The sequence below is a fragment of the Aotus nancymaae genome, unplaced genomic scaffold (assembly GCF_030222135.1).
Source record: "Aotus nancymaae isolate 86718 unplaced genomic scaffold, 86718_ANA_hifiasm-v0.15.2.pri h1tg000062l, whole genome shotgun sequence".
Lineage (NCBI taxonomy): Eukaryota > Metazoa > Chordata > Mammalia > Primates > Aotidae > Aotus > Aotus nancymaae.
In genome coordinates, this window is record NW_026988476.1 from 32424742 (window position 1) to 32430575 (window position 5834).

The following is a 5834-nucleotide window of genomic DNA, read 5'->3' on the forward strand; positions in this document are numbered from 1 at the left end:
GTGGGGCGACTGCGCAGGCGCAGGCGCGCCAGGGGCGGCCAGGGAGGGGCGGGGCCAGCGGCGAGGAACGACCGTTGGTTTCGCGGGGCGGGGAGGGACGGACGGGGCTAGCGGGGCGAGGCGGGGCCAGCGGAACGGGGCGGGGCCAGCAGGGCGGGACGGAGCTGCCTATTGCCCAGGCCCATGGTCAAGGCCTCGTTGGGTCCTCAGCCCCCGCCAACAGGCCCGTTGTTGGGAGGTGAAGTGCAGATCACTGCCCGTGGTGAGGCCCGCCTTGGCTGCCTGTCCTGGCCCGATGAGCGATCTGAGGAAGGGATTCGAGCTGGGAGTGGGGTTGCCACGGAACAGACGCCCCTCTGGGGAGACGGAGGATCTGGGAGAGAGGTAGGTGGAGGGGAACAGAGCCAGCCACCAGCCTATCTTCTGCTCTAAGCACATTCTTCCAAGAGTATAAGTTTTCTAGGTCCAACTGGCACCACCCCAGAGAAATTATAAAGTTAATCTAATCTTTCATTTTGACTTTGTTTTTCTCAAAAGCCAATTTTTAAATCCCTTGGCCGAGCAGTACTCATCGGCTTTTCAGCGCTCACGATCAGCTAATTGACCATTGAAGACAGAATTAATTACTTCTAGGAGGTTTTTAATAATCCCCAGGCCACAACCCTTAAAGTGCCTCCGGCCACCGTGCACACATAATTGCTTGTTTGTCGCTTTATTTACTTAAATGGATTTATATGAGGTTAATATTTCAACTACTTTACAGTTGAGATGTCAGTAAGCATATGATTAGCTTCTGGGAGCTTGAGGTTTTGTTTTGCTTGTTTTTTTTTGAGATGGGGTCTTGCTCTGTTACCCAGGCTGGAGTGCAATGGCGACAGCGAGGCTCACTGCAGCCTCCGCCTCCTGGGCTCAAGCGATCCTCCTGCCTCAGCCTCCCTAGGGCTGCAGCCCAGCTAATGTTTGGCGGGCGGCAGATCCAAAGTACTGGGATTACAGGCATGAGCCACCATGCCCAGCCTGAGTAATTCCCTAATCTCCTTTATTTAAAGAAACATGAGAGAGCATTTTGGATGTTGCTGCTCAGTGAGAAATCAAGTAAGGGAATCCAGGCAGACAAAAACAGATGATAGCACTATCATTCCAGGTCAAACCAAACCAAGAGCTGTGAGGCAGTGCCCTTGTGAATGCCTCCTGACAGTTCCTCTGGTTCAAAGGAAGGTTACAGGCAGAAAGATGAGGGTGGGGTGCAGGAATTTCTCTAGTGGTAGAAGGGTTGTTTCCTATGGAGAAGGAAAAAGTACCTCCAGCCAGACAGAATAATGGACTAAAAGGGAGCTTTTAGTATTTTAATTTTATTACAAGGAAACATCTAATATCCTCAAACCCTGGTTTTCACCTGCAGGGACAATGAACACTTAGTTTGTATTCAGTCCTGGGCTGCTTTTTTAAGGGAACCTCTGGATGTGGTACTGCATTTACAGTAACACTGTCTGCTCCCAGTTGATCTTGTAACCTCTGGTGTATTCAATAACTTTATTAAATTAGAAAAATAATATTTCCACTTTTGAAATCCAAACCATCACACACATAGAAGTAGATTTTGCATGCGGAATTAATATTTTATTACTAGGTTATAAAAATAAAATACAAAATAATTTTAAAACAGAACTTAAAACACTGTACAAAGCTTTAATATGATACAAATGGGAAAATTAAATAAATAATTACACTTTTATGTACAGGTGGCCTATACAAAAGCACTCCATGTTTCTGCCAATACTCTATGTCCTTGGTTGCCTGAGCAAAATTGTATAAAGGAGCCGCTCGTAGGGGAAAGGGACACAATAAAACACCTCTGGAGTTATTTCAAAGAGTAGTTTCTCATCTCTCTAATATCAGAAAGAGGAGAAGAGAGGGAGAGAGAAGTAGAATTATTAAAGTCATCTATTCTAACTCAGTGGTCTTGTTCAACAAGAAAGAATTGTGGTTTGCGGCTGAATCTGATTTAACAGCTGCCAATAGCTCATTACTTTCAAGATGTTTATCTAATTCAAAACTAGCTGCTCCCCCTCCCTCTTTTTCTCCTAAAAGCTGGGAACTTGTAAGTAAATGGCCCAGTGAAATAGACACTGGCATTTTAGAAAAACATTCAGAAGGGGGACAAGGAACTACGTATCAGGGAGAAGTCAGCGGGGCTCACGCCCAGGTCATCTAGGCTTCATTTATTCAGTCTACCCAATCTAATCTCAAAGCCCCAAGTGGGCCAGTGTTATATTTCCTTTATCTTCCTTTTTTTTTTTTTTTTAATTTGAGACAGAGTCTCACTCTGTCACCAGGTGCCAGGCTGGAGTGCAGTGGCGCAATCTCGGCTTACTGCCTCTTGGGTTCAAGCAATTCTCCTGCCTCAGCCTCCCGAGTAGCTGGGACTACAGGCGCGCACCACCATGCCCAGCTAATTTTTGTATTTTTTAGTAGAGACGGGGTTTCACCATGTTAGTCAGGATGGTCTCGATCTCTTGACCTCATGATCAGCCCACCTTGGCCTCCCAAAGTGCTGGGATTACAGGCATTATCTTTGTATTTTTGAAATCTTTTCACCTTAGTGGACTACTTTATCTGGTGAATAGGGCAAAGAGATTGTTTTGGAAAAAGTCCCAAGGGCTTTCACCTCCCTGGGTAGCTCCCTAAAATAAGTCGAATTCAAGTTCTGGTAGCCTTGTTTACTCCTTGTAGGTGAGTGAAGAATACCCACAGAGTCCAGCTGTGGTGAAATGCTGGGCATGAATTTCTCAGGATTTAAACTGCATATTATAAGAGAAAAAGAGCATCATATGGCAAGGGTAGTTTATATAAAAACTTGATTTGTTTACTCAATGTTTTTAATTAGGTGAGTGAACACTTAAGTACGTAATACGAAATAATATTAAACTACTAAAAAGAGAGGTAAAATTCCTATCCATTGTTACTGTAAAATTATGCCATCAGCAAATTCTATAGTCACATAGGCTCAAAGATATGTCTCATCCAAACTTGTTCCCTAGGTCAAGGAACCCAGAGCCAGGGTACATGGGAGACATGGTCAGCATCACCAGTGGACACACACTCTGTGCCCATGCTATCACTAACACTTCCAGCCAAAGAGGAGGGAGAAACTGTTAAGTTGCACAGGGCCATGAGAGGAAAGGCTTCACTACTTTTACCTGTTAACTTAAGACCAAAGATCCAGCAAAGTCTGAGAAAATATGCAAATCATTACTGCTTTTTTTTTTCTATTCAATGTCTTGAGATTGTATGGAAATTCAGGGTGACCTGATCTTGTCACATACTTTAATTTTCTGATCCAAATTTGCTGAAAGGGAATAAATATCAAGCTTACATATTTTTTTAAGAAGGAGCAGATAATCACAACTGAATTAGAAGATGTCTTAATGGGCATGCACTTTATTTTTGTTTTACTTTTTTAAATTTCTGTGAGCTGTTCTAGCAAACTAAAGGGCCAAAACTTTACTGTGATAATTCCATGTTCAGCCAGGGATTTTTCAGAAAGTGAGGTGTGCAGCATCCAGATTCCCCTTTATGTGGATAGGGATCCTTGTCCAATGTCTTGAACATAGCTAAGAACTATAGGAATTCCCCATGTGCCTCCTACAGTTTTTCTGGTAGTGTTGGGCAATGGATTCTGAAGGTTTCTGAAACTTTGCTCAATTCCTCTTAATTCCAGAGGGAAGGCCAAAATACTGAGAAAATACTCAATGATATGATGAGTTTCCACTCTACTTCCTTATCCTCAAGACAGACACCAGAATTCTACTGGGTGAGGACAGGGAAGTATGATGTCCTGACACACCCTCTTAGGGTTTTCATGCATTAATCCCCCCATATGAGCTGATGCTTGGAACTGCCTTTAGTTCTCTAAGTAAAGGTCTAAAAATGCTCCTGTGGTTTCTGAACTTGGTTATATACTGATACATAAGGACTACCATAGAAGTTACATGCCTTAATCCTGTAATACTTTTGTGTGATATCATCGAGAAGTAGTTATTCTGCTAATATATTGTCTACAGAACGAAACCCCAAGTTACACAGCACAATAGTACTCATCAAGCACTCCATCTCCTCAGTGACACAGGTGCTAAAGTATCTCTCCCCTTAGGCAAAGTCCCGACACATCTGTGACAAGTGCACATAACAGAAATGGGCAGATTTTGAAAGTGAATGCAAACAACTTAATTCCAAAATACATAAACATGACAGAAAAAATGGTTCTCTAACATAGGCCACATTTTTATCAATATAAAGGAATGAAAGAAGTTTTTAAAATACAAAAAACTTTGATCTTCAAGACTAAATCTAGACTTACCTACAAATAAATAAATGTTCCAACAACCAGGGGAAAATGTGTTTTTTTCCTAAGTCTCACTAAATCGTTTTGCATTCTGGATCCTGCTTCTCCTATCACCAATTCCTAATGTTATGTTAGGAATGTAGAATTGTCTGCTCTTGGGGAAAAAAAGCATCTGTTTTTAATTCAAAGCTCTTGAGTATAGAAAAACTATGGTTTTAGCTATCTGTGTGTCTGGGTTTATAAAACATGCACCAATGTACACTTTTTCCTTATAGATTGAATGCAACTATGGAAATATTAGCATAAAATATGTGGCCTGGAAGGAATCTCTGATGACATTGAAGAACCTCAAGTTCCCAACATGGCTAGGAGCTAAGAGAAGGAGATACTGCACATCTTGAAAGCTGAATTAGCAGCTGAGATTTTAGTATTTGACAGCAAATAACATAAAGCGAGTAATGACTACAGTGGGTCTCAGATATCATTTTGCTACTTATTTAGTACTCAATTAACTTGGCAACTTTTACAAAAAACATTCACATCACAACATGCAACTTAAAAAACAGTAAATGTAACGATGCCATTGTCAGCAAGGCCAGCTTGCATACCAGAGTTAATGGGAGTGCCTGTCCGCCTAAACATTCAAAGATACGTATAATCTGTGTTTTAAGGTTAAATTTTATATGACCCAGTTTTCCTTCTCTGTTCACTAGACACTAAAATTAAATGCCTCTATGCTGTGCAAGAAATCACTATGTATGATTTTACTGTTTCAACCAATCGACAGACCCTGGGGACTTAGTAGAAGAATTCAGGAGACGTGCTACCTAAAGTGATTGAGCTGTTGCTATTTCTACCTCTGTTCCACTCAAGTACTTCCAGGGACTAGACAAGGGAGGGCGAGGGCAACTGTGACTGACTCTAGGTAACCAGCTATTCTGCTGTGACAGAAGAAACCAGGTAATACCTGATTTTCAAAAGGTAATTTTAACTCTGCCCCATACTACTTTTAGTATAGTTTGGCTTGACCTTAATAGCCATATCCCTCATCTTAGGTAGAAAAACCAAATTCGTTTAAAATTACTTGATCTATGTCACTGAAACCTGAAATATGCCATCACTAAGAGAGGCCCCAAATAAAAAATAAAGAACTAAAAAACACAACCAAACCAAATCGACCCCAAAACCCCATTCTCTGTATCATACTTTAAAATAAAAATAGAAATCCTTGTGTCACAAATGCTTGCTCAGGGCTGTCAACTTCTGTTTTTCACCTGAGAGACATCTAACATCTAAAAGCACAAACTATGTTTGTAAAAACCAAAAAGTAAATCTCTACATAGGACAGTACTTATAAGCAGACCTATTGATACCACCTATGATATAATTAGTCTGTTTTCTTTTGAAAGTATCAGAGCAGAAACATCTTTGGTTAACTCTTTCCTCTACATGCAGTATAAAATATTCTTACATGATGAGATTGTTTATC

The 5834-nt window shown here is 41.3% G+C and overlaps 1 long non-coding RNA gene across 1 annotated transcript; it reads left to right on the forward strand.

The window, feature by feature from the left end:
• The first annotated feature begins 210 nt into the window (after positions 1 to 210).
• LOC105710068 (uncharacterized) lies at positions 211 to 5570 on the forward strand. The gene is made up of 2 exons (XR_001105669.3): positions 211 to 384; positions 4621 to 5570. It is a non-coding gene; the product is annotated as an uncharacterized LOC105710068 (long non-coding RNA).
• Positions 5571 to 5834: the final 264 nt, after the last annotated feature.